This window comes from Phoca vitulina, unplaced genomic scaffold (genome assembly GCF_004348235.1).
Source record: "Phoca vitulina isolate PV1807 unplaced genomic scaffold, GSC_HSeal_1.0 scaffold19, whole genome shotgun sequence".
Lineage (NCBI taxonomy): Eukaryota > Metazoa > Chordata > Mammalia > Carnivora > Phocidae > Phoca > Phoca vitulina.
In genome coordinates, this window is record NW_022589722.1 from 21,357,848 (window position 1) to 21,370,105 (window position 12,258).

Consider the following 12,258-nt stretch of genomic DNA (forward strand, 5'->3'; position numbering starts at 1 on the left):
CCCCCGATTTCTGGGCATCCACCATCCTGTGCCTATGAAGTGCAGCCAGTGGTCCGCATGGTACGGATAGCAAGGCAAAGACAGTGCAGTCTCTGTTCCCAAGGACTACTGGGACGGGCAGACAAATAAACCTGATCAGACAGTGCGGAAGGGCACAGGCTCAAGGTGCCAGGCAGGCAGGAGAAGCACATTACCAGATCAACAGGGCAGGAGATGGAGGAGGTCTTCTCAGAGAGAAGACCCGGGGACTGGGCTCTGGAGAGTAACTAGGGATCAGCCTCATAAAAGCAGCAGGAAAAGGTGTCCCAGGCAGCGAGAACACTAGGTACAGAAAGACCAGGGAACTGCACTGGGTTAAGCTAAATAATGATCCCCCAAAGATGCCCAAGGCTAATTCCGAGGCTGCCGTGAATGTTACAGTATGAGGCCAAAGAGACTCTGCAGGTATGATTAAAGATTTTGAGACGGGGCGATTATCCTGGGTGATCTGGGCGGGCCCAACGCAATCACAAGATCTTTAAGACACATGCAGGAGCTATTGGCATCAGAGGACAAGTCATTTTGACACGGAGGCAGAGATTGGAGTGGTAACGCTTCACAGACGGAGGAACGGGTCACAAGCCAAGGAATGCAGGCAACCACTTGAAGCTGAGCAAAAGCAAAGAAACGGATTGTCCCCTCAAAGCCCCCCGAAGGAACCGGCCCTGTGACACCCTGACTTCAGCCCAAAGGGACGGATGTTGGACTTCTGACCTCCAGGAGTAGGAAAGAATGCCTCTGCGTTGTTTGAAACCGCGGAGTTCGTGGTAATTCTTTATAGGAGCAATGCGAAATTAACACACATATGCCGTCTGAGGGGCATCTTCAGGAATGCTAAAGAAAAGTCACAAAAAAATGAAACTGAGGAAGGGGGCAGCCAGGGGCCAAACCATGAACGGATCTGTGCACCAGGCTGAGTTTCCATTTTATCCTCAATGTGGAGCTGCCGCTAAAGGATATTAAGCAGAGGGATGATATAATACGATTGCCCGTGTGAAAGCACTGAAACGTCACATTTTTAGATCTTAAATCTCGGGAATTGCCACACGTCTAATTCTCCATTTTATTGACTCGTTTCTTTTTATCGTGGACTGTAATGACATTATGAGAAGGAGGAATAACCCACTGGAATCTGGAACTCTGTTGCCAGCCCCCCCAGGGCCACTCTACGGTTTTGGAAGAGGCACACCTGCACAGTGGGGCTGCGCTCAGGTAGGAGCCTGCAGGTGCAGAAAGCTGGACAGCGCTGCGGGTTGAGAGTGTCCCCTCCAAAATCCTGGATGGAGGATTGCCCTATGCCTAAAAAAGATCCGATTCAGATGCTCCCTCCCCACCACCCCTGCGCCTGGCCTCCAGGAAGGGGAAAGGCAACCTAGGGTGTATTGAATGCTCACTCGGGGCCAAAAGCTTTGTGAACATTTCCTTCGCGGCTGAGTCTCCAGTGACTGAGTCCCACTCCTCGGGCACCACTGTCACAAGGCACAGGGCCCATCAGAGAGTGCCAGGCAGAGGAGAAGAGATACTCCATCTCCCCATGCGTCCCCCCTCCCCCAAATCTGCGCAAGTCTCTGCCTGCACACGGAAAGGCTTTAAATGTAGAATTCCAGCCAGCCTCCAGGCTCCGTGCCCTTCCCCCCTCACCCCGTGCGTGTATCACACCCTCCGCCCACGTCCACCTCTTCAGGGCCTCTGACAGCTGCGCCTTTTGCCCAATGTCACTCGCTGCCAAAGGGATTGCTTAGGTGGCCTCTAAGCAGCCCTGGATCTGAACAAGCTGGGTTTGCTCTGGCACCGCCACCAGCCCCCGGAGGCCATGGGCCAGGCCCTGCGGAGGTTCCACGGCAGTGCCTCGGCTGCCACCGAAGCAGGGGAGCCACCCCCCCACCCCCCCACCCCGCAGAAGGGTGCTCGCTCCGCAGACAGCAGAACGTATTTCAAAAAATCCCTAGCCCTCTGCGGGCTTCAGTTACAACAGTGTTTCGCCGCGGGGACATCCCACAAATTCCAAGCCGCGCACTCTCTCCGCGGCCAGAGAGGGCGCTCTGGGTGGTGTTGAAACCCCCGCGGAGGGCGGCCCAGGGGTGGGGGGTGGGGGAGGGCACGTGCGGGCGGAGTTTTCAATCCGGAGCTATTTTCGCAGGGCTGGGAACCGCTCTGACAGGCTCCACGCTTCCCTGCTCCCCCTTTTCTTTGAGGATCTATATTTGGGGACAGTACATTCCTAAGAATAGAATCACTGAGTTAAAGGGTAAAAGCACAATTTATAGTTCCTATGGCGAACTCGCTGCTTACTCTCCAGAAAGAGCGCTGTTGGCGTTGCCAGCAATTGGGCTCCAACAGCCACTGATTGAGCCGTGACTGCATCCCAGCGCGGAGCCGGCCGCCTCCCCTTCCGCGCTCCCGTTTCAACAGCCCACGGTGCTCCGTTCGCCCCATTGGGTTGACGAGAAGAGTGAGGTCGCGTCAAGTAAAGCAACCTGCCCCTACGCGCTATCACTATCTTGAGCTGTATTTGAGACAGGGCAGGGAGAAGATGCTAAGTCCCCGAATCCCCCCCGGTTCTGCTGCGTCTGCTGAATTATTCAGACCTCTGAGTTATCCCACCCGGCTACAACAGCTTTCACTTATTAAGATAACCACAGACCAGGGACGAGACTGCGTACTTCTCTGTTACGTAAACCAGCACATCCTCCCAAGTCCATGGTCAGCCAGCCAGTCGAAATCTGAGCAAGGCATGGATCTGCCCAGTCTATAGATGAAAGCAATGAAGCCCCCGGAAGTGACTCCCCTCACCAGTTCCACAGATTATAAACCTATCCATCAATAAATGGATCTGAACAGAGAGGGCGGTCTCCGACACCGAAGCATTTCACTGCAAGGCTGGACTGCCCCAAACAGTTACCACCACCAGGTGGGTGGCAAGGAAGGCAGGAGGTTTCCAAAGATGGTGGTGAGAAAAGTCAGCATTCCATTTCGGTTCATCTTCCCCGGCTGTGTAGTTTGACAAGTGCTGTGTTTATTTCAATGCCATCCAAGTAGCTGCATACAAATACATGTCCTTCTGAGGGCTGCTTCCCATTACACGAACAAGGAGCACAAGGATCAGCCCATGTCCCTGCACAGGCCTCCAGCCTACCCGTCTAGTGGTGCCTAAGAGGGGCCCTCTCATCAGAGCCTGGAAGAGAACAGGAAGGCCTCTCTCAGCGGTAGCCTGCGCAGTGCGGAGGGAGCAGAAAGGGCACAGTTCCTAGAAAGCAGAAGGAGCTCCCTTCTAAGGGCAAGAGCATCAGGATGGGAAAGAAGCCACAGGTTCAAGTCCTGGCTCTGCCAGTTAACTCCATGTGTGACCTGGGGCAAGTCAGTCTTGGCCTCGTGAAGACTCATAGATTATAAGACAAATAACTTGATGTAATTTCAGACTCTCCTCTGGAGGCAGCAGGCGAGACTCTAGTAAAAATTGACAGAATCGCTTTAAAGAAAGGAAAAGATTCAGCAAACCAAGACCAGATACCCGGGTCCCAGATCATTTGCACAACTAACCTACTATCTTAGAAGTCCTTTGCCTCAAAATACACAGACAGAAACCCATGGGTTGGCCCTTTTCTGCCCTAAGGCAGCGACCATCATAGGTTCTTTTAGATCCGACACCAGCTCACATCTTAGTAATAACTGCAGGTCGAAAGCAGCCTGAAAAAGAAATCATTACCTCCATCATCAAGTAAGAATGCTATCATCTCAGGAGATCCAGAATTGACACAGAAGACCAATTCCAGCTGAAGAACCTTATGACTGATAAAGAAATGGGATGGAGACAAGGAAAAACCCACCCCAGCTTCCCTTCCTCACGGTCCTGCCACTAGAAGGATGGGTCTTTTTCCTTGTCATCCTGCCAGTTGCTGAAGGGAGCCGTCCCAGGATCACACCTGCCCTCTGGCACAGCAGCCTGACCGTTTTGACCAGGCGTCCGTCACTGAAATACAGGGAATGCCCAAGTGAGTATGAAAAGCAGCCAAGCCACATATAATAAAATTCATAAAGTCAAGTTTGGCTTTGCCAGAGAGGCTCTTTTCATTGTAACTTAGAAAGTCTCCAGGTGTTAACAGCTGGAAATGGTTATAGGGCTCCTCTTGCTGGGGTTTATGGCTACATTTGCAGTACACAACCAAGATCTTCCAAGCATGCAAGACTCCAGGGACATATGCATCATTCCCCACTCCTTTCTCCAATTGCTCTGGCTTCCCAGCCAACCTTCCTCTTTGCTCCCAGTTCTTTGGAATCAACGGAACTTAAAAAAAAAAAAAAAAGGAAAAGAAAAGAAAAGAAAAAAGAATCAAGCTGCTTTGGGGGAAAAAAAAAAAAGGTGTCAATTTGTAAATTCCCTACTTGGCCCTGTCTACCTGCAAAGATACAGAAAAATCTAGAAGTAAAAGAAGAGGATTGTTGTTTCCCTTTTTAGTTTCCAGATGGAGCTGCCTCCCACAGGCTACCCACACTCCCAAGTGGTTGATGTCACTGTTGTGATTTTGGTAGTACCGTGCAGGCCCTGGGGCGAGTACCCCCATAAAAATCCACAAGAGTTAGCACATCTGAGAAAGCCAGAGATAGAAACAAGGGAACCAATGGGTGCCTGGCTCTGGAAATGTCCACAGAATCACCGAGCAGAGACCACCAGCAAACGGACGTTTGTGCACACAGGCCGACTGGACCAGACCTCCGCAGTAATGAGGCAGAGGCTCCTGAGCAGGCTGAGAATGATGCAGCCCCAGATACCGCCCCACGGGACCCTCGGAAAGAACCCCTTTGGCCATCTCCTGGGAATGAAAGGCTCAAAATTCATCAACCACGTGGTCTGGAGGAGGCCGGCACTGTGGTGTGACTGGCCTCCACACACAGAAGAGAAGTTGCTGACACCCAGCGGAGCTGCTATTTGAACAAGAATGTAATCAGCAGGACTGGGCACCAGGTACCGGGTCTACCTACCAAGAAGGTCGTGGAAGGTCGTGGTGGTGGTGGTGGGGGTGGTGGTGGAGGAGGAGATGTACAGGGAGACCTGGCTGGGGACTCCAACCAGAACCACTTCTACTCGGTCTGGTCGGGATTCCCACCATGGGCCACATCCTATAAGCTGGACATTACACGCCTTCTTGACTCACAGTGCCTGTCCTCAGGGGACTGTCACTGCATTTGGTTACCAGTGCTGCCGTAAGAAAGCATTCCAGACCAGAGGGCTTCAACACAGAAATGTATGTCCTCACAGTTCTGGAAGCTGGGGTCCCAGATCAAGGTGTCAACAGGGTTGGTTTCTTTTCAGGTCCCTCTCCTGGCCTTGCAGAGGGCCCTCTTCCCCCTGTGTGTCTGCATCCTAATCTCCTCGGCTTGTAAGGACACCGGGAACGCTGGATTAGGGCCACCCACGTGATCTCATTTTACCTCAGTTGCCTCTTTAAAGACCTTATCTCAAAATACAGTCACAGTCTGAGGTACTGCGTACGAGGTCTTAAGCCAAAGCATTTTGAAAGTAACAAAATTCAACCCATAACAGTCATTACCATCTTTATACCACTGAGGAACAAGACACACCCAGAAGGTGAAGCAGCTCACCAGAGGGCCACAGGTCCAAACAGAGTGAGCACGGGACTTGTATCTAAGATCTAACTTTATCCCAAGTAGTCATTTGCATTAAGCAGGCCAAGACTGCTCAAGGATTAAAACTGTTGTGTTGTTGGCTGTTGAGCCAGTAACTGCCTATCATCATGACTCATTCTCCTCTATTCAGGGTTGTCTAGACACCATAGTTGAGCGGAGCTACCCATTCTCCATCGCAATGCACCAATTTTTAAAAAAACCTTCATTACAAGCCATTCAGCTGTGGGATCACAACTCTCCGTTGCCCCCATGTGATTGATGCCTGTTCTCCAAATTGGATTTCATGCTTCCTAAGAGTCTTTTGATGCTGCCTTGTGGAAAACCTTGCACATAGTGGTTTCCTGGTCAATATTCGCTGAATGCATGAATGTACGCGTGAATGGACGGAGTGATCAACGTAACCTCAAAAGACCCTTCCCGGTTTTAATTAAGTTCCATGATTTTGTTCTAGAACACACTGGGACAGCTGCTTGGCAGCGGAGGATTACATCAGACCCCAAACCATACCTTTCTTCTCTAAAGTGTATCTTCCTCCTACCCAGCCCGCAGATCAGGGCAGCAGAGCCCACGGAAACAATGCAGGGATAAGCTGCCTTTGAAAATAATGGCCTTGCATTTGCAACGACGTGGATGGAACTGGAGGGTATTATGCTGAGCGAAATAAGTCAAACAGAGAAAGACATGTATCATATGACCTCACTGATATGAGGAATTCTTAATCTCAGGAAACAAACTGAGGGTTGCTGGAGTGGGGGGTGGGGTGGGAGGGATGGGGTGACTGGGTGATGGACACTGGGGAGGGTATGTGTTCTGGTAAGCGCTGTGAATTGTGCAAGACTGTTGAATCTCAGATCTGCACCTCTGAAACAAATAATGCAATATATGTTAAGAAAGAAAAAAAGAAGAAGAATGTAGCAGGAGGGGAAGAATGAAGGGGGGGAAATCGGAGGGGGAGAAGAACCATGAGAGACGATGGACTCTGAAAAACAAACTGAGGGTTCTAGAGGGGAGGGGGTTGGGAGGATGGGTTAGCCTGGTGATGGGTATTGAGGAGGGCACGTTCTGCATGGAGCACTGGGTGTTATGCACAAACAATGAATCATGGAACACTATATCTAAAACTAATGATGTAATGTATGGGGATTAACATAACAATAAAAAAATTAAAAAAAAAAAAAAAGAAAGAAAATAATGGCCTTGGTCCAGGTACAGAATGATGGAAAACCCCAAGACCAATTAAACTTTGCCCTTAGAATTAATCCCAACACTACTTTGATATACTTTCTTCTCTTGCCAAACACCTGCTAGGCGGAAAAAAAAGAAGGAAAACTTCACCATCAACATCTGACTCTACTGTCCCTGTTTCCTATCTGGAAAATGTCACTGTCATTCAACCAATGTCTATTGGAGTAGCTCTATAAGCAAAGAACTACCATGGGCAGTTTCCAAAGAAGCAGGAGACAACAGCTCATGACAGCAAGGTGTTTATAAGAATTCAAGAAGGTAAAAAACATACAAGAATACAGAGTAATGCAATACAAATTGTATTAATATGTGTTAAGCCTTTGGGGATTACCCAGGAACGAGTGTAAGGCTAGGATTTTAAAGAATAAAGGATTCTCAGAAGAAAAGAGACAGTAAATCAAAGCATCAAATGGGAGACTAAAACTGTAAGCCTTGACCTTGGCCCTACAAAATGGCTAGTTCTGGGTCTAATGGAGGACCATGGATATGAACTGTCCAGGTATTGAGCAAGCTAGGAGGAACAGTAGCAAAAATTATAGGCCCAGGAGCTGTACCATGTGCAAGGAGTAATTTGACTCCAGAGAGCTTTAACCACTCTCATTACCCTATACAATAACCTTGTGGGGTGAAGAACAAGATGGCAGATGCTGGGGCGCCTGGGGGGCTCAGTTGGTTAAGCATCTAACTCTTGATTTTTGGCTCAGGTCGTGATGAGGGTCATGGGATTAAGCCCTGCATTGGGCTCTGTGCTCAGTGGGGGGTCTGCTTGCCCCTCTCCCTCTGCTCCTCCCCCTACTCTCTAATAAATAAAAATAAAATCTTAGAAAAAAAAAAGATGGCAAATGCTAACTTGGTTGGAAAGCCAAGAAACCTGGATGCCAGGCCAACCAGTGGACGCGAGTGGCGCTGGACCAGTAAGGATGCCGCCTCAATTAGAGAAATGGCCCTTTCCTGAACATCCAAGCAGTCTTGCGGCAGGCAGGATCAGATGGGTCATGGGACCAGAGGCCCTCAAGAGGAGAACAGCACAAGAAGGGGACTGTTCACAGAGACTAGGGACCCGTGGCTATGAGCATGTTAGAATGACAGTCTAGCCACCGGGCAGCTAGATGAGCCACACACTCCACTCCATGGTCAATGGGAAATTACCAGGAAATCTCAGCTTGGCCCCAAGTGTGGTCAAGACACAGAAAGGGACAAGTAGAGAACGGGAGGAAACCAAGGGTGGTTAGAGCCACAGCAGTTGAGAGAGGAAGATGGAGAGGTAGGGTGAGGGTGTGTGTGTGTGTGTGTGTGTGTGTGTACACACACTGTGGGTATCACATCCTACTGAGGCCAGCAAGAAAAGCTACTAACATACTCAGTCTTTTTTAAAAAAACAAAGTAGAAGCAACAACAGGGGGGAAAAGAGCCAGTAACCTTGGCCCTTGCATTCCTCCACCAGCCTCCACCAAAGTCAAGTTTAAATTATGTTCCTGCGGCACCAACTCTACCAGCTCCAGGAATTTTGCCTTCTCACAGATGGTGTATCTTAAGTATCTATAGTGCCGATGACTGCTACTCATTCACAGCCACCAAAACTGCCTATCCCTATGGCTAATTTGTTTTGTTTGTCCTCAAAATCTCCCCTTTATGAACCTCTTCATCTGGAGAGCAAAATCACATCACTTGAGGGCTAAGATTTGCTAAGAAGCTCAAAGCTTCATTTCACATCTATTTTCTTATAATTAATCAGTTTTATTTAAAAAGGACGAGAGGGATAGATAGATCTACAGACCAGGGAAAATGGATACAGCTTGGAGAATGATTATATATAATAGTCCCAGAAGGTTTAGCTGCTCAGACGATCATTAAAGAAATGGATGAAGCTGGTTTTTAAAAAGGTTCCAGCTCCCCCTGCCTCCCCTGAATCAGATAAAGAAAAATGAGAGGGCTATTTCCGCCTGCTTCTGGAACCACATTAAAATGTATCCCAAACAGGGCGCCTGGGTGGCTCAGTCGTTAAGCGTCTGCCTTCGGCTCAGGTCATGATCCCAGGGTCCTGGGATCGAGTCCCACATCAGGCTCCCTGCTCCGCGGGAAGCCTGCTTCTCCCTCTCCCACTCCCCCTGCTTGTGTTCCTGCTCTCGCTGTCTCTCTCTCTGTCAAATAAATAAATAAAATCTAAAAAAAAAAAGAAAAAAAAAAAAAAAAAACTTTTAAAAAAAAAAAAAAAAAAAAAATGTATCCCAAACAGTCCTTCACTGAGAGTCGCCCCACCTCTGCCGTGCCTCCAGGATATGAATGCAGGGCACCATCCCTGGCTGTTGGAAGCACATCAGTTACAGTTTGGGGTCCATTCATACTGTGGTTTTGGTGGTTTATTATTTTTTTTAAAGATTGATTTATTTGAGAGCGAGCAAGTGAGCATGTGCGTGAGGGAGGGGCAGAGGGAGAAGGAGAGAATCCTTTAAGCAGACTCCCTGCTGAGCGTGGAGCCAAGGACTTGGGGCTTGATCCCAGGACCCCGAGATCATGACCTGAGCCGGAACCAAGAGTCGGAAGCTTAACCGACTGCGCCACCCAGGCGCCCCGTTGGTGGATAATTTTTAAACACACCAGCCAGCGTATATGGCTGGAGACAGCAAACCAAGTTGACACTGTATTAATCCGATAGGTCCTTAATTATCTAGGTGATGGTTTTGTTTTAGGCCTTTTTTTTCCCCCCTCCGGGTATAAATTCCTTAAGTCATAAATAGTAAACTCATGGATCTGTTTACTCTTCCTCTGTGATATTCAGCATTTAAAAATGAACCCCCACCAGTTGGTGATGATGAACTGGATCACCTCACACGATGGTCTAGGCAACTGGGGGCGGGCTCCTGCCTTTCTACTAAGTTGGGTGGGACAGCTCAAAGTTCCTACTGTCAAGTCGCTGTGGTGCTGGACAGGCCAGAAATGAAGAAGTCGGCCTTGCCTGGAAACAAAGTGGCAGCCCCAGAGTCAGACAAAGCTGTTCAAATCTTGGCTTCTCTGCCCGTGCACCCTTGGGCATATACCCCTTCCCTCACCAAGCCTGTGGCCTCATCGGTGAACTGGGAAAAAGAATTATACCCACTTTATGAGATTAAATGATCAAGATCCAACTGAGACAGAGGACACCACACAATATACTGGAGGAGAAAAGCAGCAACTGCTTTGATCGTGTAAATGCTAAATTAAGAACTATAATGTAAATCTACCAAACCAATCCAAAAAAAGCCGGGGGGGGGGGGGGGGCCAAAAGAAACTAGAAAAATAACCTACAAAGTCCAGGTAAAATGGATTGTGACATCATCTCATATGGCTACCCATCGTGTGCTCACTCAGGCCTAGCACTGCCCCCTGGGAAATTCTCCAAGGACCAAACAACCACACACAGACCTCTGACCCATCCAAGCACACTCTGGCCTCCAGGACATCCTGAATTCCAACCTGAGCCGCCGCAGATTACGGGAGGACACGGGGTGGTTACCTCAGGTGTACGGAGTACAGGCCTCTGAAGATGCACAGAGGTGGGGGGGAGGGGGGAGTCAGTCTCTCAGAAGCTCATTTCATCACCACCCCCTCTGACTCTGGGCTCAGCAGCCCTGCACTCAGACTAAGCAAGTCTGCAGGGGAACTGCTCCTTCCGAGTCACTCTGTCTGCCCTCCTCACCCCCCACCCCCAGCTTAGAAATCTGAACTCGGGCCTGACGGACCCCCCCAGGGCTCCTGGCTCCCTCCAGGCTGTCCTCTGGAACCCAGGTCACAGACAGTCTCCTCTCATCCTCAGAAGGCTTGTTGTTGGAAGGGCTTGTGTGCAAGTGTAGAGAGAAGGGGGTAAGGCAACAAAACAGAGAGGAAAGAGCCTGGGTGGGAAAGTGGAGACCCCAACTCACGCTTGGTTGGCTGGAATCCTTGGGCTTCCGTCCTTCATCATGTGTGTGAGAAGCTTGGGCAACAGAGAATCAGAAATAAAGCTGTTCCTCTGAAATCCTCACTTGGCACCACTAGACACTGAGGTCCGGAGAAAAGCAAGCAGTTGTAGGAGGTTAACTGGCCCACTTACTGGGTAGGTCATAATCCCCGGACTTTTCCCACATCTTAGCATCAGGGTGTGTGGGACATTTCACCACCAATGGGCCACCTTCTTTGAAGCCCACTGAGCCCTCCCACTGCTCCCTAGAGGTACAACAGCCCCCTGCCATCCTGCTGCTTTAAGCTGATGTTCCCACGGGCAGGTAGGTAACGCTGGGGTAACATCTGGGCATTAACCGGTCTCAAAGTGGTTTCCCCAGGCCAGCTGTGTTCACGACAGCCCTTTTTTCGAACTGCAAAGCGAACACTCTTCGATAGTTCCTCCGAGTTGAGAACGGTGGCTCACAAACTTCAGCGGGCAAAGCCACCTTGAGGGCTGGTTAAGAGCTAAGAACGCTGGGCCCCCGTCCTCCAGGGCACCTGCTGCAGCAGGTCCGGGGCAGAAATGGGGAAACCGTATTTCCAACAAGTGCCCAGTTCAGAAATTCTCTCTCCCGAGCTCCCCGATCCAGTGACAGGACACGTGGAAAGGATCACAAATCAGACCCCACCCCCGTCCGCAACTCCGGGGACATCGGACGAGGCAGCCTAAAGCTGCTACTCTTTCCAACATAGCTCAAATCGCTCATGTGATCACAGACAGATGTCACGGAGGAAAAGACCCACAAGGACATGCTGAGAATCCCAGCTGGCAGCGGATTCTCTTTCCCCTGCTCGGAAACCAACACGAAGAAATCTCTCTAAGGAGTTACAAACCATCCACAATTGAATTTTGAGTTAATTCTCCATCACTAACTACTAATTCCAATTTCATGTTTCCCTCTAGATAAATTGTTCCAACTCTGTGCACAATCTACACTCCACTCTCCACCTTCAACCCATACGCTTAAGCAGGATCACAACAGATAGCCCTCACTTTGGGAAACAAAGGCAAACCTTCCAATGTATCTCCATAAAGGCACTCCTATGTCCTAGGAGTTGCCAGATTCAGGACAGAAAAATACAGCACACCCAGTTAGAATTGAACTTCGGATGAACTAATCATGTGTTAGTAGGAGTATGCCCATGCAGTGCGTAAGCTGTGCTTATACTAAAAATTGTTAGATGTTTATCTGAAGTGCAAATTTAAGAGTCTTGTTTTTTATCTGGCACCCGTGCACTCATTCAAAAAGTATATATTGAGCCTCTACGGCATGTTACTTGCTACAAATATAAGACATAGAGGCAGGGGTGTGTGGTAAATGTTTAAAAACTGGCCGTCGGAGAGGGGATCATTTTTAGTGTTCGCCG

The 12,258-nt window shown here is 49.4% G+C and overlaps 1 protein-coding gene and 1 non-coding gene across 5 annotated transcripts in view; both read right to left on the reverse strand.

Annotated features, from left to right (window-relative positions):
• The window catches only part of LARGE1 (LARGE xylosyl- and glucuronyltransferase 1), a 522,066-nt gene that overhangs the window by 334,010 nt on the left and 175,798 nt on the right, over window positions 1-12,258 (reverse strand). The window lies entirely within an intron of this gene.
• Window positions 1,750-1,887, reverse strand: LOC116640167. Its single transcript, XR_004300992.1, has one exon. It is a non-coding gene; the product is annotated as a small nucleolar RNA SNORA76 (small nucleolar RNA).